The 22164-nt window shown below is 37.8% G+C and overlaps 1 protein-coding gene across 2 annotated transcripts in view; it reads left to right on the top strand.

The window, feature by feature from the left end:
• LOC131688507 (homeobox protein six1) overlaps nt 1–22164 on the top strand; it is a 101635-nt gene that overhangs the window by 43130 nt on the left and 36341 nt on the right. The gene's annotated exons all lie outside the window — the stretch shown is intronic.

Here is a 22164-nt window from a genome sequence, read left to right as displayed (position 1 = left end):
TTGGTGTAAAAAATTTAAAATTCTTCAATAACTCTAAAACGAATGAGTATTTTTCAAGAAGTGTGCGCCGCCGTTCTCTGGTAAAATTTTTACATGCAGTCTTCAACGATATTTTTACACGCAGTCTTCAACAATAATTTAATTTTTATATGAAGTCTTCAACAATATTATGTGGTTTTAATACCTCAACATTTGTCTGGAACATTGTTTGCACGAACAGTCACAGTGAAAAAAGTTATATTAAAAAAACTAAATTTAAGGGGGTTGCCTTAGAAAACGCTTTATAAATCGATAACCTTAAGTCCTACAAGCTCAAGTTGTTCAACAAAATTCTTCACTATGAGCATTTATAAAACTTTGTCGAAGACAGCAACATTCTACCTTATCAGCATAAAAAGTTAATTTTTCTAGTTCAATCATAGTAAGCCATGGCTCAATTTAATTTTTATAAGATTGTGGGGTATATTCATACGAACAATTTCTCCAAACACACCCTGTGAATATATTCGATGGTTTGGCCTCTAGTGAATTAAGTTCACGTTTCTGGTATTTTAGTAGAGATTGTGTTCTTGCTTATTTTGTTTTGTGTTAATCGTCTTGTTTTTATCCATAGCTACTTTTCCTTACTTGCTGTCCAACCTTCGCGATATATTTGACCTGCTCAGGTCTGCTGCAAATATCGTCACCTGTTGAGACATGAACCGATCCGGAGGTGTCGACCGTAAGGATTTACATCTCTGTACAACCACCTTAGCCGGGCTTCTTATCCTTCTTGGTGCTAGTCGTTCCTATTTATCTGCTAGCTGGTGCTGAGAACTTCTCGGCAGCGGTATTTCACTCTATACCGATGCCCATCCCAAGTAACAATTGAGGTTTTATGGCAGTTTTAGACCCAATCATAAAACTTAGATTACACTTGTAGCATGCTATAAAACTTCAATTGTTACTTGGGATTTTCACGATCCATTTCGCTGCCGCTCCAATGGAATAATCATCGGCGGTAAAATTTCTCTAGACAACGATATACCGATTTTCTCCAATTTCGCGTTTTTCCTCCTTAGCTGCCGTTGCTAGCCCGCTGACCGACATTTCCTGTCTACTCACTACTGTTGTTAATATCGAAGCTTGTCGAAACGTGAACTGATCCTTTAGAGAAACCGTCCAACTAGATATACATTCCTTTCCAGCCACCCTCGCAAAGTTTTGTCCTTTTTTTCATTGACTTGTTTCTAGAGTGACCAAACTCAAATGACATTTCATGTGTCAAAACGGTTTGCAGTATATTTTTTTTCCTGAACAAGAAGTTAATAAATTTTTAATAGTAATTCAAAACCCTCATCAGGGAGGGGGGGGGGGGTTTGGACCCGCAACCCCCTCCCCTCCTTGCGCACGGGCCTCGGGACTAGAAACTATACTTCACATTTCAACTACGGATGATTAGACGACACACTTTATAATTAAAATTAAAAAAAACATTCGCAAACCTCAAGATGTACATTAATTAGAGCAAATCAAATTAACTCTTTATGCGAAGAAAATAGGCGCCCAGAAAAGGGCAGTTTTTTCTTTGTTTCATTTAGAGAGTTTGCGATGTAAGTTGCGCAGGCCTTCTTTTATCTCACGGGCACCACTTCCTGTCATTTCTAATATTCACTGCTTCAGGTAGACGGGTACTACAACACCGACACTCTCGGTGGAGTAACCCTTTCTCAGCAAACGATGGAATCAGCCGGCAGGAAACTGAAGGCTGACACAAACCGAGCAGGATTTTTTCTATTTCCTTCGCCTTCCCACCTTTACTGCTTCCAGACGAGCTTATGTGTGTTGTAGCCAGTACGAGCGTATCACATTAACGATGCTGCACTCGCATACAAATCAACACTTGCACATTACCCCTTGCCCACTTGTGTGCTGTGCTCGGTTCAATTTAGGTTCAACGTAAAATGGGCCGGCAAACCTTCGAACGAAAAACCAGTCTGGCACGCTTAGTTCTTCGGTCGAATTGTATGGACCAATCATGGCGCAGATAATAACTGCTTTCACAAAATCCACTATTTCCGTTATTTTCAGTAATTGTACATTCGACGGAATTAGTTTAACTTAATTGTTTTCCAATCTTATAGCGCAAAGATCTAATGTTTCCATTCAGTACAACGGCTGACATTTGCATTCAAAAAATCGGGTAAAATTCCGGTCAAAAATTTTGAAACGGCGAGGGGAGTATTTTATCTAAAGAACTACAAGGGACAACACTATGGGGTCGCATGAACTGTAGGACTACACTACTTAACGTGAAATATTTCATTAATAATAATTCAAATATGGTGGCAGGCATAGTGTAGTTGGTAAATCGATTGCCTTGTACGCAGCTCACCTGGATTCATTTCCCAACCCCGCACATAGGGTTAGAGATTTTTCCAAAGAGATTTTTCTAACTCGAAGACAGGTGAATGATCATAAGGTCAAATATATTTTTTTCATACAGTTTACGTATAACCAATCAAACTCGAGTGTTACATATTGAACCAAACCGTCTTGCTTAGCTGGTCATTTTATTAGTAGTAGGCGATTGAATCCGATTAAACTTATTTGAGAAGATCTGATGAAAGAAGATAGAAAACTGCGACAGAAAACCGAACTAATAGCTGAAACTGTTTTAAATCTTTATGGGACAATTTCAACCTTGAAAAAATCGTAAAAACTTTTCGATTGTGTGCGATAAAAACCCGGACCGATGAAGAAAAATCAAGTTTTAGACAATATTTCATGTGTAGAACTAGTTTTATTTTGCTATTATTGTAACTTTCTTAAAGTAAACATATAAATATATCGTAAACGTACACGAATGAAAGATACGCACCAAGCAAAGAGAGTCGACGCTAGTGATGGTGGGTGGAGCGAAAGAGACAACTAGTACCACGACACTAAGTTAAATGTGTTCGCACATGGGGTTCGGCTGTACAAGAGATTTTGTGCACGTGTTTTATTCGAATTTATGCGTTCGAAACTGTACATAAAATGTGTGCTGGAAAGGAGCACAGCACCTGAGATAGCATGGTGTTTGATCGGATAAGCTCAGTCATCTATTGAACGGCACTGCGTAGCGTACCTCTACAGCCAATGTAGTGGACTTATCAGTTTGCTACACTGGCTTTCAAATGTAAATAGTGCAAACCAATTTTTAAGCAAATGACTTTTACACTGTGTAGTAGCATCCTTAAACTTTTAAGAACAATGAATAAAGGTTTAAATTTGGTGAATTGTTTTGAACAAATATTAATTTTCAAAAAGGTGCGGCATCTTACCCGGATCTAACCTATATTAGAAGCCAACTAAAATGGCAGTGTGCGCTCCACAACTCATTTGTATTTTGCATTGCTATATTACTTTGCTAGGGTGATCGTAGAATTTAGAATCCATAACAATGAAAACGACATGCACAAAAAAGGTTTGTTGATTCAACCAGTCAAGTGTCCACTTCCTCTTTGCGGCTCTAATATTGAAAGGCAGAGGATATTTAAATTATAATTCAAATAGAGTCGATCCAGATGATTTTGAGTTGTTTGTTTAAATCCCTTTTGCCTACCTACCACCGCCGTCGTTAAGCAGGAAATGGGTACAATATGCTATCAACATGTTGCCATGTTGCAAACTGCATCTCGCACGCTCAGACGATACAAGATCAGCAGCCGCGTGTCAAACATGAGGTTTTCATTTAATTAATTTTTATGCACTTCCCTCCGACTTCCCCTCTCGATACGATACGGCGTCACCCTTCACGTGCGCATCCCCTCGGACAGTAACTTCCATCGAGCGTTGTTTGTTTTTCACATCGCCTAATAAATATGAACCGACGAACGATGCGTTACTAATCTTGATCCCATTATGTACACCGCATCCTGCCTTTCTTACTACCTATATTCCGTGGTGGTCGTCGCGTTAGCAACCTGGATTTTCATCATCCTTTCTTCGGTTTATTGTGTAGGGGGTTTTCTTTTCCCAGTATATCTAGGAAGAAGACAACTGCAAGACTTCCTATCGAAAATGAGGTCAGTTAACCTCCCAATCCGGTTCATACACTATTATCAAATTACCAATCACCCAATTTTGGTAGTAACACAGAAAATCTCTGATGGTGAAAATTTCTGATCTGATAGAAATATGATCCAAATTATTTCGTTCTTTAGTAACGTATTATTTCAAACATTTATCTGGAAAATCTATCTCAGATTCTTTAAAACAACTAGAGATCCTCATCGGATAGCCTAACAGAACGAAAAACAAAATCTAAAAAGGAATGAAATGCCTGAAGTCCTATAAATTTTGAAGGAGAATAAATAAAATTACTTCTGCATCATATCTTCAGCGATACTAGTCTTCCACATAAAAAACCTCTTATTTACTTTGGCCAACCAGGTGACTGAAAGCACAACGTTCGAGAGAGTTGGGTGTCTTCGGTTCGAAACAATTTGATTTGAGCCTCCACAAAGCCAACAAACGAGACTCAAATGTTGTTTGGGTGGTTTTGAATGTGTATTTCTTTTACCCTTTCTTCGAGATCGAATCAGTCCGATAGCACCAGTCATCGGAGCGAGCTGAAATCGGAATCTGAATCATCAACAGAATGTGTTATGTTCGTGAATTCCAAAGTGTTTGGCTTAGTTAGATTCTGGAGATGAGCTGAACACTATAAGTTAGCGAGTTAACAACATTCTGGATATTGGTAGTAATATCATTACCAGTTAGGGCTACCACCTCTGGTGAGTGTTTTACCACAGATAACAGACGTTTAAGCTCGATTTGAATCGTGTGTAAATACCCGCTACTGAAATTCCGAATAAATTAGACGTCTGAAACACGTTTGGCAAACGTTTGCAGATGGCGCAGTGATCGATACAATGCAGTTAGAGTGCAGCTGTCAAACACGTGTAGCAAACAGTTGCGCAGATGACAATAGTGAAACACGGATATCCAACGTTTATCAATTTGAAAGTTTACACAGGTTTTTGAAGAAATTTTGTTCTAGCCTAAACGTCTGTTATCTGTGGTTTTACCCGGAAATTTTTATTGACATGGAATAGGCTTCATCTTCAAGAGAAACATGAGTAAACACCGAAACCAGACAAAAATTTGAATCAAAGTGATCGCTCGACATTTTAGAGTGTTTTAAACGATTTTTATTACAAACTAAGTTGAAAAGAAACAAGTTAATTTCTTTGAATCCAACTCTTCAGGTTACCAATTTTGCACTGGTTGAAAAATTACCAAATTAACTTTTGTTGACAGTTGAATGCTTTGTTTTGGTAAAACATAATGCGCACCACATTAAGCTGTAAATTGTTCGCGTTTTTCGATAGGTGAAAAATTTAACTGCCACAGCCAACTGTAAAGCATCCAAAAGCATCAGCATATCTCGCTGTGGAGCATAAACCAAACGACTGTATCGATTTTGTTGGCTATTTTCGGCAAATTTGAGACTAAGAGAAACGAAAGCAATGAAAATGAAAGACGGATAGGTATTCTAGAGCGAATCAGTTATAAATTTAGAACGGAAAACTAGGACTAGGCAGGCTCATATGGATATGATCGAAAGGAAATGTGAAGAATTCTTTGCCTTCTGCTAAGTAGGAGTTGGGCGTTGCACCCAAGTCTACCGCATGGTCTATGGTAGAACATAACCCGATCAGAATGAAATAACTAGATTATAACAGAACACAATTTTTGTAACGTATTGCGTTATAAATTAGGTCTCGTTAGTAGTTAAAATAACAGAAATTTATAACAAGTAACAACGCGAGATATAGTTTTGAAATATTTCTGTTATGTGTTTCTGATCGGGAACTCATCATCATGTTTTACCGCCGACGCCGGCAAAAATCCTCGCCTAGAACGACCATGCGATCATTGTTCTCCCTTTCGATCATGTCCATATGGTCGGTGTTAGGTCAGACCGGACTAAGTGACAGTGCATTGATTTCGAGAAAAACGCGTTTAAAGTTTGAATCGCAGCATCCTTTACATTATAAATGGAAAATAATTTTTACCATAATTCTTGTTTATCGTTTCATATTTCAAATCTGGTAAAAGTGGAATGTAGATGAAGAAATTCTTTATCCAGTGCTATCATTAACTCATTTTTTGATGTTTTGCGACTTGGTCCGGTCTGCCTTAACACCGACCATATGAGCCTGCCTAGTCCTAGTTTTCCGTTCTCAGAAAGATCTCATATCTATTGAACAACTCGTTCCATAGCGACATGACCGGGAGCTCTAGTGATCCGTACACCGAAAACTAAATATCAGAATGACGGTTCGCGTAGCCATCCAAGAATACACGCAAATATGTGAAAGGCCACAGGGTTACAAAACTGAATTTATACACGCGAAGTCACATACACGCGACAAATATGTCCACTTACGAAGGTCCTTTGCGATTATCTACGCTCGTGATCGCGCAAGCTTGATAACACTCTGGTAATAAGTTGAATGTTTTAGTACTTGCGAAGTTACAAACGCGGTCTCAAATGCGAACTCACAAATGTCCGTGTTCGCGCGATCATGGATCGGTCACGTCAGGACATATTTATCCTCCGCCCTAGCAACTTAGATCCATACATTCAGTTGGACTAATCAAAAAAATAAAGCGCATATCCATTAGATAACACGTTCCATGGCGACATGACTGGGAACTTTAGTGTTACGGGAGAACCCACTTTTTTCGAATCTGAACCGTACACGAAAAATTACCAGATTCACCAGATTCACGGCCCGCGCGCGATCGTTCCAGGACACACGCGAATATGTGAAAGGTACACGGTTACAAAGTAGAATTAATACACGCGCACACGCTACATACAAACGCACGCGCGATCGAACACGTTAACGTACAAACGCTCGAGCCCTTCGCGATGTTACGCGCGATCGCGAAGTCTCTACGCTCGCACATACATATCTGTACCATACAATGTCACATCCAGAATCGCGACCCGCTGCAATTGGTCGTAAACAATAATTTTTTGGGCGACATTGCCTGTCTCGTCTGCAATTGTAGTGTGTAATTCTGATGGGGAGCTCTTCCAAGAACCTAGCTGTACAGCTCCAGTAGGACAACTCTAGAAAAAAATGTAGATTAATCACGTAAATGAAAAAAAACGACGTCATCGCGACCCATATGTAAAATGAACCATTATTCGGATAAGGAGGGGAGGGTTTAGGGTTTCAGTGCGAATAGAATGTTCGTGCGATTTTTCTAGAAATTTGAATGGAGCGAATTGATCAAAACTTTTGTACATTAAAAATTATCATTTCAATAACATTCTGTAATTTTTCTATGCAAAAATATCGACCAGCGACACAGTGACGAGGTTTTTTGTAGAGCGTCTCAGGAAAAAAACACGATTTGCGGTGTTAACTGCCATTCAAAAACTACTTAACGACAGTGGATCTGGATGAAGTAAATTACAAGGTTTCTCCACTCAATGGAACAAATATTTTTAATAGGCCCTTTCAAAAATGACTGGTTTCTGCCAGAAATTCGGCTCTCATTATAGAACGATCCCGACTCGGTTATTTCATTTGAGTCGGAATTTCGGCGAAAGTCATTCGGAATTCCGATTTGAATTACAGTTGGGAGATAATCACATCTTTAAAACTTTTTACATTTCTTATAAAAGAAATGTATAGAATTCGGTCAAACTTTCAAGATTTTTTCCGAGGCCCGGAGGGTCGAGTCTTATATACCAATCGACTCAGCTCGACGATTTGGGACAATGTATGTGTGTGTGTGTCTGTGTGTATGTAACGGACAAACTCTTATACGTGTTTCTCAGCAATGGCTGAACCGATCTTATCCAAACTAATTTTAAATGTAAGACCTGTCAGCCATACAGAACGCTATTAATTTGTTTTTGTTTCTGATGTTTAGTTTCCATGATATGAATGTTTGAAGGTGTAAAAATGGCGTTTTTTGCAGTTTTTTTAAATTATCTGCCGAAATTGACAACATAGATTAACGCTTTATATATTTTTAAACAGCTTTAAATACCTTTCGAACGAACTATAGATTGTTGAAATCGGACTATTATCAAAAGAGATATTTAACATTAAATACGGACGAAAAAAAATTATCATTTCCCTTTGCCAGAAATATGACCAAAAACATGTAATCTATTATTAACGCCAAAACGGGTAATTTTAGGTCAATAGTATCTTCGGAGAATTTAATGGTGGTAATATACACTTTCTTTTGGTATTGTGCTTTTGCTGATTAATTCCCCTACGAGTGAGATATTTTCATAAATTTTCTTGGAAATGATTCTATTGTAATGATGTCTTCAGCAAATTTGTAGCTCTTACTTTTGCGAATAAATTTACTGAAGACATCAAATATCTATTTTAAATGCTTTAAAAATTATGGCTTGTTTGTGGATTACCCTTTGTCGCCTATTTATTGTTCTATATAGTAATAATCCATTTAAATAAGCGAAACATTATTTCGATAAAACGAATTTTGTATTTCATTTTTCTATCTACAACCGCTAGAAATAATCACCGAACAATTCCAAGTTGTCTGGAAGGAACTTACTTATCAGTGCAAAAATGTTCATTTGCGCGAACCTTCTGACTGCAATTTTTTAACTTAGATCCATCGGATCGATCTGAAACATATCGGAAAATGAAAAGCGAAATAAATAACTCCAAGCAACGGCGTAGCCAGGAGAAGGCTTTATGGTCTAACACAATACACACCACCCACCCAATTTATTGATGCTGACTGATTTAATACAATATTACAATAAGAATTATCTGATCCATACATTGATAACCTGTTGTTGTTAACATCATGAAGACTTTTGAAAGATTGTTGGAATGGTATCCTGATATGTAACTGATCTATTGGTCCTGATTTCACGGTTGTCTAATAACATCAATATCAAATTCCTGCCTGAAAACATTCCAATAGAAAATTCCAGAGTTCTGAAATCAATCATAATCCTCAAATTTGCTTTCATATTGAGTTCGCTTTTGAAGAGATGTACCGTAATAAGGGTCTTTATTTAAAAGAAGCGAAGTTGATTCAATGTCAATGAAACATAGAACTGCTCACCAAAACATTGCAAAACTTTCAACATTTGTTAAAAATGTTTTTGCCTTTCTCATTAAGTCTAAAAATCGCCAATCTAACCCCGGCCCGGAGGTGTCATATGCCATTCGGCTCAGTTCGTCGAGATCGGAAAATGTCTGTGTGTGTATGTATGGATGTATGTGTATGTGTGTATGTGGAAAAAAATGTCACCTCTGTTTCTTAGAGATGGCTTGACCGATTTGCACAAACTTAGTCCCAAATGAAAGGTACAGCCTTCCCATCTGCTATTGAATTTTTAATTGATTGGACTGCCGGTTCCGGAGTTACGGGTTGAAGAGTGCGACCACACAGCAAATTCCCATATAAACTGAAATTGAAATTCTCAAGGGGGGGGGGGGGGGTCAGTAACGGAAAATTTCAAAATCAAATTTGTATTTTTGATGCTAAGTGACTTTAAAATGCATGAAACGTTAACATTTGATGCAGCATCGAAAATTTTTTTTGACGAAAATTGACTTTGGCACATTTTTGCCTTTCTCATATAGAAAGGTTATGCAATCACTCTAAAAATCGACAAGCATCCCTGCCCGGAGGGAGTATGCAGTGAGGGGCTGCTCCTTAAAAATCAAAACTAGTTTAAAATTTCTTAACAAGTTGAAAATTTTCGGCAGGGCCCGAACCTCCCGAAGCATCCTTCTCAATCCGACGCTGGTTTCAAGCGATGTTTCAGTATCGACACATAGTATCTCAAGATCGTGGCTGTCGATCCATTGGATGTATGTACAAATCGTACTGAATATGAGCGACCGAAAATAAAAGTCGCAAGGACAGAACATGCTTCGTAAAACCCGTTTCAAATATATTAGAATATAAAAAACGGATATAAACATCAAGCATAAAAATCGGACTGGGACATTTCTTTGTAAGAATCGGATAAAAAAACCTTCAGTAAAAAACCTGAAAGAAATATATCCGATTTTTATAAAGTAGTTTTTGTTAGCCGACTTTTAATCTTGAACATCAAGATATACGGATGTTCCTCTTTATTTTAAAACGGTTTTTATACTGGAGGTTCATCCTTGCCGAGTTTTATAGGTGAAAACTTTTTAAGCGATTCTTATGCTGAAGGATTTCTGTCCGATTTTGATGCTTGAAGTTTATTTCCGATTTTTACATTGTAATATGTTTGAAATGGGTTTTGTGAAGCATGTTCTATCCTTGCGACTTTTATTTTCGGTCGCTCATATGTAATATGCATTTCCACCATTGTATTGAACATAACCAACCATGGAATCGTAGTCTGAACAAATGAGAAAGGCACAATTGCACACCTAGGTGTGTTAAAACAGGTTTTTATTTTGGGAATGCGTCGAGTTGAGACGAAAACGTAATAAGGTTAATAACGAGGATAACACTTTCCGAATGTAGAGAAAAATTTATGAAAAATTGCGTTTTGCATTCGACTCTAGCAGGTCCTGATCGATTTTGATGAGCATTTGATTTTTGTTGTATGACCAATTATATCAATAGGTCAAATGAATGCTCAAAAACAGTAATATAAGGTCAAGATAGCATCATTTTGAAACCGCTTCGGAGGTTTAGTATCTTCGATGAGTTTTACAAACGTTAAACAGCACATTATTTGATAAAGTATTTTTGACGTTATATCGTCCAAGAAGTATTTATGGCGAATTTACTCAGGTTAATATTCATGTCTACAATAAAGTCTCAACAAATTCGTGTCTTTAGAACTCTGTTACTATTTTCTGAAAAATTAATGCTGCATGTGGAGTCCTGAGTGGCAGGAAAGGTAATCACCCAACGTTAATGGGTGTTCACTGGATGATATTGCGTACCTGTTAGGAACGCTGTCAAGAATACACTGAACTCTGGATCACGGTAGAGGAAGCGCTTGCTTGTGCTGTGTCGACTCTGTGTTGGCAACCATGAATATGTCTGCCGGTATCAGCCAGGGTGTATACAGTCGATTATGCCATATGGTTCAGGGTTGTGTACACTATTACATGAAGGTAGGGGTACACACTAACGTATGCCACACATCCTCCTCCTTCTTTAAAAAACTAAATGCTTCGGAGTTAAAAATTTTCAATAATCTTTTGTTTTTGAATCACAGGAATTAAAAGGAACGATGGGACTGCTCGATTATATCTACCGATGCGAAGTCACGACAAAGAAGTGTGGTTTATCTTCGTCACAGAACAGCTAACCTCAACTGGTTTTGTTTTTATCGTGAAATAATCAGCACCAATACTTTTTTGAACTGGGATAGGAAGGCTTCTTCACTGACCTCAAACTGTTTTTGCAGTGAAACATGCTTTGTTTTCACCACGAATTAAATAAATCGACATCGACACTAATCCTTTTCCTATAGGTTCATCGAAACAAGAATGTTTGTTTACTTTGCACGATAAGTAGCTGGGTATGTGTTGGCACTTTAAATATAAGCATCGCCTTTGGATTACACAACGAATTTGAAACAATTCAAACATTTGAAATCCTCCACGCATGTCTCTCGGGCACACATTGCGCACATTCGGAAACATCGATGTACCACAATTCCATTTGCATAAACGCACCGCAAGTGATTCAAGGTGAATGTAATGCAATCCTGTGTATTCCGAAAATGGGATAAATCCCAAATAATAGACCCCTCACCCTATGCTTACTACCTACTCGGGCTAAAAGTGTGACGCCGATCCTGATCAGATCGAACAGGTATCTGCTACGCCGCCATGATTTCAAAGCCAACATCTAAAACGTCACATTAAGGTCGATCCACAATGAACAGAATCGATTTCATTCGATACAACATTGTGAAAGTCGAGTTCGTTTGATTTATTGATGCATCATGGTATAAAGTTTTGTTATTCACCGACATGTCCAAAACAACACTTTTCATCAATTAGCGGTCCTATATTTTCGTTTTTTAACAAAAAACTAAAGATTGAGTCATGCCGTACCATGGCTGACAAGTGAAGATCGAGCTTCGAGCAAAACGAGCAGAACAATTTGAACTGTCAGTGGGGCCCATAATTTTTGTGGCCGCTGAGATGTTGACTTATGTCAGTTCAATACAAATGGGATAGGGGTGCCATATACGTGAGATCGAAGGAACAAGTGTTTGTTTTCCCTTTTACTTCTTCCTGTTCGTTTGGAAAGAAAACCGCATTAAATTTCTGACAGCTCAGTTACAACAACAGATGCAAAGTCAAAGTCAAGCCTCACGAAATACCTAACCTCAACCAGTTTTTGCAGTTTGTTTTCCTTGCGAAATAATTCGGTATCATTTCTTTTTTAACGGAAATAGAGAGGTCAATTCACATCAAAACGCATGCAGGTGTGCTCATTTTTCCTGTGTGAGTGCGGTTGTCATTTTTCTTTGATGAAGCCGAAAAAACAAGAGGATATGAAGAAGAAAAGCACAAACAAATGACGTAGTGGGCCCTTCGGTTGCCATAAGTTTTGTTTCGGTTCGGCCTTAGTTCATTTAATAGTTTTTTTTTAGGTAAAAAGTGTTCCTATGTGTTCTAATCGGTAGATCGGCGGTGAAGCCCGACCTTTTCTCACTTTTCATCGTGAGCCAAAGAATCAGGATACTCGTTCGGATGTTTATGTTTATTTCAAGGACCCCGGCCGACATGCTTAATTTTGCAAATATAAAACTAATACACTCAAAGGTGTCAAATGTTCCCACGTTTCTTTCCATCTTGAATTCACACAGAAAAATGTGGACACCTGTACCATCTTTCTAATGCATGATGTTACTCTCGCCCAGTAAAGCTCACATCTAAACCTTTTCGATGCTATAACCAACAAACAGTAACTTGTACTCTCTTTCCCTCGATCAAGAATAACCTGATGTGCTCGTGATAGATTGCATGATCTGAGCGGAAATCATGTTGCCTGACCGTGAACAGTCAGTCCTCTCATCCAGTTCGGAGCCCTGGTGATATTACCTTTGATTCAGAAACCCGCGGGTACCCTTGAAGGCGCGTGCTTTTTTGAAAATACATTAACCACCGGCATTTAAGAGACTAGTTTTTGAAATATTCCTACTTTCGGTGGTTTGTCATACACTAGGTATGGACTACGATAACAGCTTTAATAGTTCACTCGACGAATATAGACGCATAAGCGATATGTGAATAAATGCCATCCTTGTGATGATTCTGGAAAATCTTGAGATTTGCCAAACTTGATTCATGTTTAAGACAAATCATCTTCCACCAAGGACGAATGCTCTCAAGTCAACTAGCTAGGTAGTGCGAGTGTGCAGCATGTTTTCGCCCAATTGAGAATGCTTTTTTTACCGTTACTATTTTAACATTACTGAAGTGTATAATACGGAGATGAGGTTGTGAAATGGTCTCGTGCTCCGTCTCAAATAGTCGTTTGTAAAATGTATAGGTACATATAACATCAATCCCTTAAACCATTTTTTTCATGATCTATCTTGGCTGGTGAAAATGAGTCCACACTGTCAAACTTTCAGCAGAAGACTGGTAAGGACAAATATTGCTTACTATTCTGATTAATTCTGTCTCATATTTGGGAGAGATGTTTTGATATCGGTCACCATATCAGTTATTGCATAAAAACAGTGCTCTTATGTTGGAAAACGAAAGTGTGATAATATTGCACTGCACTGCGCACTTATCATTCTTCTTTCAAATTCTCATAGACTGGTTAGTTCAACTGGTCTGTCTATGAAAGTACCATCACTATTACTTGGAATACATGTGTTTTGACAGCTCGCAGTTTTAAGATCACTCGCACTTTGAAAGTGCATAGTCCAGGTTGGTGGAAAGTGCGCAATAAGTCATGTTGAACTAATCCTGAGTGTCGCTACTTGGATCTTCCTACCTCGTTTTTTATTTTTTTGTCAATCTGATCGTTTGTGAAATCGGCGAAATTCGACAATCATTTTTCCCAAGCTTTCGAGAATCGGTTTGTTCGCCATTATAGTCCTATGAGTCGAAGTTCCTTGGAGCATGAACAGATTCACCCTTCGCTTGCCCTTTTAGGGTGGTAACAACTAGTTTCTTTTAAGATGTTCCCGCAGACAATACACGTCTATTTTTATTGCGAACATCCTGTTAGGTTTGAGATTCTGCAGACATCTCGTAGCAATTAAAGCAATTGCTGGTATTCCGTCATACGCCATTTCATATACGGACTTGCCGTATTACTGAGAACATGCGCCGACATCCCGTCACGCTCGAGACAATTCTGCGGACATTCCGTCGCGCAACTTTCTATTTTACATATGCGGACATCCCGTCTCGCATTTCGTTTTACGGACATCTCGTCTTACACGACACAATCATGCGGACATCCACCAACGCTCAGAACAATTCTGCGGACATCTCGTCACGCCAGACAGTTCTGCGGACATCCTGTCGCACAGGTTACCATTTCATACATGCGGACATCCCGTCTCGCTAACTTCATTTTGTTTTGTGGACATCGCGTCATGCTCAAGCCAATCCTGCGGACATCCCGTCACGCTCTAGACAATCCTGCGGACATCCCATCGTGCAGAGTAACTTTTTTTATGCGGACATCCCGTCGCGCAGCTTTCCATTTTGCATATGCGGACATCTCGTCTCGCTGACTGCATTTTGTTTTGCGGACTTCCCGTCTCGCTCTACACAATCATGCGGACATCCCGTCACGCCCAAAACAATTCTGCGGACATCCCGTCACGCCCAAGACAATTCTGCGGACATCCCGTCACACTCGAGACAATTTTGCGGACGTCCCGTCACGCTCAAGACATTCATGCGGACATCCTGTCACACAAGTTACCATTTTACATATGCGGACATCCCGTCTCGCTAACTTAATTTTGTTTTGCGGACATCCCGTCACGCTCAAGACAATCCTGCCGACATCCCGTCGCGCAGAATAACACAATCCTGCGGACACCCCGTCTCGCTTACTATTCTTCGGTTTGCGAACATCCCGTTGATTTAAACAGGATTCTACGGATATTCCGTTGCGCAGAATTTTACTTTTATTTTTATACGCGAACACTTTTTGTTTTAATAAATCACGATGCCAACAACTGGGGCGGAGTAACAATTAGTTTTGTTGTGGAACTTTTCGACAGCGTCTGAGCGATTAACTCTCCAATATTTTGTATTTTCTCTGCGTACTACTTTTGCGGCACCAGGTAATATTATTGTTGTTGCCTATGGACAACTATGGCAGGATCGCCAATGTGGAGTCCTGAGTGGCAGGGAAGGTAATCACCCAACGTTAATGGGTGTTCACTGGATGATATTGCGTACCTGTTAGGAACGCTGTCAAGAATACACTGAACTCTGGATCACGGTAGAGGAAGCGCTTGCTTGTGCTGTGTCGACTCTGTGTTGGCAACCATGAATATGTCTGCCGGTATCAGCCAGGGTGTATACAGTCGATTATGCCATATGGTTCAGGGTTGTGTACACTATTACATGAAGGTAGGGGTACACACTAACGTATGCCACACACTGCATAATTTTAAAACTTCAAAAATTATGGTTTCGGAATTATGCCGTTTCGGCAGTAAGTTCGATTTTCACCTAACCCCCACCAATCCGAATTTCTGGCTACGCCGCTGACTTTAAGTAAGTAGAAACAAATTCGTTCTGCACTCGTTCACAAGAAACTTCTTTGAATACTGAATATCTATTATAATACATTGAAAACCCGATTTTATCAGCCACATAATATATAGAACATATGTTGTATGGGCTCTAGCAGACGAACAAGACTGAATTCGAGTACATCCTTTCCTGAGCATGATTTCCTTATCATGAAGATGGAAACATGCAAAAATAATAAGTTCATCTTTTTTAAATTTTACGCTAGAAAACCCCTTTAAAAGAAATTTATATTAAATAATCAGAAATAGTTATCAGACTACATCAAAGAACAGGAAGAATATTTTCACAGTTTCAGTTTATTATAAAGAAAAAGAAAATTGCCCGATTTAGTCAATGTACCCATTTTGTCAGCCTATAATACACCATGAGACTGATAAAAACGGGTCTTTATTGTATGTATTATTCACTGTGTCTTACATTAATAGGTACATTCGATTTTTGGGTTTTTTTATTGCATCGAACTACAACAATTTTTAGGTAGTTTTAAAGGGGTTATTTTATAGACTTCTTCCAAAATTTGGCGAACTTATTCCAATTCGTATACCAATTAATTGGTATACTTAAGGGTTTATATGTTGCAGATAGAGAAAATACTGAAATTTTCAGCTTTTTACATTTCTTATAAAAGAAATGTATAGAATTCGCTCAAACTTTCAAGATTTTTTCCGAGGCCCGGAGGGCCGAGTCTTATATACCAATCGACTCAGCTCGACGATTTGGGACAATGTCTGTGTGTGTGTGTGTGTGTGTCTGTGTGTGTGTGTGTATGTAACGGACAAATTCTCATTCGTGTTTCTCAGCAATGGCTGAACCGATCTTATCCAAACCAATTTTAAATGAAAGAACTAAAAAACAGTATGAACGCTATTAATTTGTTTTTGATTCTGATGTTTAGTTTCCAAGATATGAATGTTTGAATGCGTAAAAATGGCGTTTTTTGCAGTTTTTTTGAATTATCTGCCGAAATTGACAATATAGAATAGCAATTTATATGTTTTTAGACAGCTTTAACGAATACCTGTCGAACAAGCTACAGACTGTTGAAATTGGACTATTATCAAAAGAGATATTTAACATTAAATGCGGACGAAAGATTTTTATCATTTCCCATTGCCAGAAATATGACCAAAAACATGTAATCTATTTTTAACGCCAAAACGGCTTATTTTAGGTCAATAGTATCTATGGTGAATTTAATGGAGGCAATATGCCCTTTCTTTTGGTATTGTGCTTTTGCTGATTAATCCCCCTATGAGTGAGATATTTTCACAAATTTTCTTGGAAGTGATTATATCGAAATGATGCCTTCAGCAAATTTGTAGCTCTTACTTTTGCAAATAACTTTACTGAAGACTTCAAATATCTATTTTGAATACTTTAAAAGTTATGGCTTGTTGTTTGTGGATTACTCTTTGTCGCCTATTTATTGTTCAATATAGTAATAATCCATTGAAATAAGCCAAACATTATTTCGATAAAACGAATTTTGTATTTCATTTTTCTATCTACAACCGCTAGAAATAATCACCGAACACTTCCAAGTTGTCTGGAAGGAACTTGATAACTTATCAGTGCAAAAATGTTCATTTGTGCGAATCTTCTGACTGCAATTTTTCTAATTCATGACCATCGGATCGATCTGAAACATATTGGAAAATGAAAAGTGAAATAACTAACTCCAAGCAACGGCGTAGCCAAGAGAAGGTTTTGGGGTTTAACACCATACAACGCCCCCCCCACCACACCCACAAAAAAAATTGGATTGAAGTTGAAAATTTATTGATGCAGACTGATTTAATTCAAAATTACAATAACAATTATCTGATCCGTGCATTGATATTCTGTTGTTGCAAACATCATGAGGACTTTTGATAAATTGTCGGAATGGGGTCCTGATATGTAACTGATCTTTTGGTCTTAATTTCACAGTTGTCTAATTGCATCAATATCAAAATCCTGCCTGAAAACATTCCAATAGAAAATTCCAGAGTTCTGTTTTCAATCATGATCCTCAGATTTCTTTTCAAATTGAGCTCGTTTTTGTAGAGATGTACTGTAATAAGGGTCTTTATTTAATAGGAAGCGAAGTAAAAATTGATTTAATGTCTATGAAACATAGAACTGCGCACCAAAAAATGCATAACTTTCAACATTTGCTAAAAATGTTTTTGCCTTTCTCATTCACTCTAAAATTCGTCAATCTAATCCCGACCGGGAGGGCCGAGTGTCATATGCCAATCGACTCCGTTCATCGAGATCGGAAAATGTCTGTGTGTATGTGGAAAAATATGTGACCTCTGTTTCTCAGAGATGGCTGGATCAATTTGCACAAAGTTAGTCTCAAATGAAAGGTACAACCTTCCCATCGGCTGCAATTGATTTTTTATTGATTGGACTTCCGGTTCCGGAGTTACGAGTTGAAGAGTGCAATCACACAGCAAATTCCCATATAAACTGAAATGAAAAATTTTCAAAATCAAATTTGTATTTTTGATGCCAAATGACTTTATAATGCATGAAACATCGAGATTTGATGTAAACTCGAAAAAAATAATGTTTGACAAAAATTGATTTTTTTGGACTTTGGTACATTTTTGCCTTTCTTTTTTTTTATTTCGATTATAGAGGTTTTAACCTTAAGGTCATTCGCCTCTTCGGGTTAGAAAAATCTCTTGTGAAAAATTTCGAACCCTATGTGCGGGGTCGGGACTCGAACCCAGGTGCGCTGCGTACAAGGCAATCAATTTACCAACTACGCCACGCCCACCCCCTTTTGCCTTTCTCATACAGAAAGGTTATGCAATCAATCTAAAAATCGTCAATCATACCGGCCCGGAGGGAGTATGCAGTGAGTGGTTGCTACTTTAAAAATAAAACTAGTTTAAAATTTCTTAACAAGTTGAAAATTTTCGGCAGGACCCGGACCTCCCGGATCTTACTATGTGATACTGAAACATCGCTTGAAACCAGCGGCGGTCAAGCGATGTTTCAGTATCACATAGTATCTCAAGATCGTGGCTGTCGATCCATTGTATGTATGTGCAAATCGTACTGAACATGAAATATTCATTTCCACCATTTTATTGAACATAACCATCGTAGTCTGGACAAGGGAGACAAGCACAATTGCACCACTAGGTGGATTAAAACAGGTTTATATTTTGGGAATGCGTCGAGTTGAGACGCAAACGTAATATGATTAATAACGAGGATAACACTTTCCGAATGTAGAGAGAAATTTATGAAAAATGACGATTTCCATTCGATTCTAGCAGGTCCTGATCGATTTTGATGAGCATTTGATTTTTGTTGTATGACCAATTATATGTAGAGGTCAAATGTTCAAAAACAGTAATTTAAGGTCAAGATAACATCATTTTTAAACCGCCAATTTCGGAGGTTTAGTATCTTCGATGAGTTTTACAAACGTTAAACAGCGCATCATTTGATAAAATAATTTTGGCGGTATATCGTCCAAGAAGTATTTATGGTGAATTTTCTCAGGTTAATATTCATGATTACAATAAAGTCTCAACAAATTCGCTAAAAACACGAACTCTGTTACTATTTTCTGAAAAATTAATTCTGCATAATTTTAAAACTTCAAAAATTACGGTTTCGGAATTATGCCGTTTGGACAGTTAGATCGATTTTCACCAAACCCCCACCAATTGTAAAATTGGTATTGTAAAAAAAACGTAAGGGCGATACTTCAATGCTGATAGGTGGGACCGAAAAACTAAACAATCGTCAAAGGGGCGATACTATCATTTTGTCAATTTCAATAGCAAACACAAATTTTAATTTAATAATTTCAAATACTTCATGAAGTTTTGGGTTTCGATCACTGATCACATGCAATCTAGGATGTAAAAAACACAATAGTTCTTAAATAGGAAATAAAACCAAGTCTGGAAATATTCACTATTGATTTTCTTTGAATGGTGTCACTGCTAGTGTCGCTTTTTTCCAGAAAAAGCGTTGATTTTTAGGTCTCAGTCGCGTTGGAAATTTGAGTAAAGTATAAACTTCATTTCGATTCAAAAAAAAAAATCAATTTTTTGGCTCAGTACAATATACATAACCCCTTTAGGAAAATTCAGTTTTCCCACCACAATGCATTGATTGAGGAATTTAGATATTTTATTAACAGAGCATTAGCAATAATTCGTTTGTATGTCTATTTTATGGGCCATTTTTTCGCTTTCCTATTGATTTGGTTTGAGATTTCTAGCACTGATGTTGTCCTATGCTGATTTGAGCGATTCTCTGTGTCCTGCCACAATCCCATGTAGTATGTGTTATCAAAAACATCGCGAAGCATCAAGTTTTAAATGTTCTCATACGATATAATATCAGAAGAGAGTGATAAGAGTTATAAGAAATGTCTCATCACACTGTTAGGTGGATTAAAAGCGTTTTTCCTACACAATTTTCAAAAGCTTATTGAACATTAAATTTGCGAAAATTATGAACTATTTGAAATTTTTTAATAGTTTTATTTTTTATTAAACCGTGATTTTTTAATAAATAGTGAACGTCGTTTCACAGCGCAGTTTATTTTTCATTGAGCTATGCAGGCATGCACTTCAGAGGTAGCGTGATATAAGGAACTGCGATTTCAATTCTAAGTTCTTAGTCGCGTTGGAAATTTGAGTAAAGTATAAACTTCAAATCGATTAAAAAAAATTTCCATTTTTTTGGCATAGCACAATATATAACCCCTTTAGGAAAATTCAGTTTTCCCACCACAATGCCTTGATTGAGGAATTTAGATATTTTATCAACAGAGCATTAACCATAATTCGTTTGTATCTTATGGGCCATTTTTTCGCTGTGGTTTGAGATTTCTAGCACTGATGCTGTCCTATGCTGATTTGAACGATTCTCTGAGTGGAGATGGTCCGGTAGATCCCAAGGAAAAGGGGAAAGTTATTAAGCAAAAACCGATTGATGCCCTGAAGATTGATGAAAATTTCATTTTTCATAGTATCACTGCTGCTGACGGTCGAGTTATACATTGAAAACCCGTTTTTATCAATCCCTGATTTAATCAGTTTATTGACCCGATTTTATGGACCAACCAGTATTATGAGGCTATGTCTAGGGATTAAAGAAGAATACTTTTAGAGCTTCGGTTTATTACAAATAAATACACAAATATGTTTTGCCATTGTTCCCATTTTTTCAACCTAAAATAAACAAAGAGGGCTGATAAAAACGGGTCTTTGCTGTATACAAATTTTTTAACTTTCTCTTATTATGTACAAAAGAAGCCTCAATTTATCCCTCAAAACTCTTGCGAAGTGACAAAAGAGTATAAATAAAAGATTTAGACACATTAAAAGAAGATCATAACAAAATTGCATATAATTGGACAACCAACTGCAGTGGTGCTAGAAAGAATGAATATTTTATCAATCGTAAGAGCAACAATCGGTTTCTGCCTAATAACTTTTTTCTAAAGCGTCAGATCGTTTCGTGGTTTTCGAGACTTTGTTTCTTTGTTAAATTTTCTATAAAAATCCAATAACGATTTATTATTAACGAAATCCCCTGCAAACTTTAAACAGTGGGTGCAAAAATATAGTTTCAGGGATCGAGTTAATAATTTGCATAGTTGTTCTAGGACCCAAATGGCACCTAAAAAGTTGCTCGGGCTGGAATCTATTTTTTGTCCCACCCTATTGTCCACGGAGGCGGAGGAGGGGTTAAAAACAAATATTTTTGTCCACGTGGTATACGAACGGCTGCTTTATTGTTTCAATGCAAGGTTAAATTTTCAAACAAAAAACTTTAAAATTAAAAGTTGTTCCGGTCCTCGGTTTGCTATTGGTTGCAAATGAAAGGGAAAAGTCTATTCTTTCATAACCAGAAGTTTCACTGATTACGATTTTTTCAAATAAAGTTGTTCGACACCGACACCATAGCTAGAAATTGACTCAAAGATTATATATTATCTTTGCTTTTATAAGAAACGTAAAAAGGATAACCAGGAAATTTAATGTACTTATTTTAATGAGCACCTCCACTGATCTGACATACGATAGAACTTTCATGAGGGGCCATATTTCAAACCTGAGCAAACTGGCTGCGCGGATTCAGCGGGGATTTCATGATCGCTTGTTCGACCATGGCGATTCTCAAACAGTCACCACTGCCGGGGTGGCCAAACGTATCACTCTCACTTAGATGTACTTTTTGATAACGACGCTGAAAACGATTATACTAAGGTAATAATAAAAATAATAACACCAGGGTAATCATAACGATCTCGAAGATCCACGAGAATCGGATAGTTTTCGTGTTCTTGGTCTTTGTCATCGTTGCTTTCGCCATGGTTTGTCGGAAGAGGGGGTAGAAACGGAGAGAAAACTTCGCTGAGCCAGCCTTTGGCTTTGTGGTC

This window comes from Topomyia yanbarensis, chromosome 3 (genome assembly GCF_030247195.1).
Source record: "Topomyia yanbarensis strain Yona2022 chromosome 3, ASM3024719v1, whole genome shotgun sequence".
Classification (NCBI taxonomy): domain Eukaryota; kingdom Metazoa; phylum Arthropoda; class Insecta; order Diptera; family Culicidae; genus Topomyia; species Topomyia yanbarensis.
Note: the sequence above shows the minus strand (reverse complement) of the source record. Positions and strands in the feature narration are given on the sequence as shown.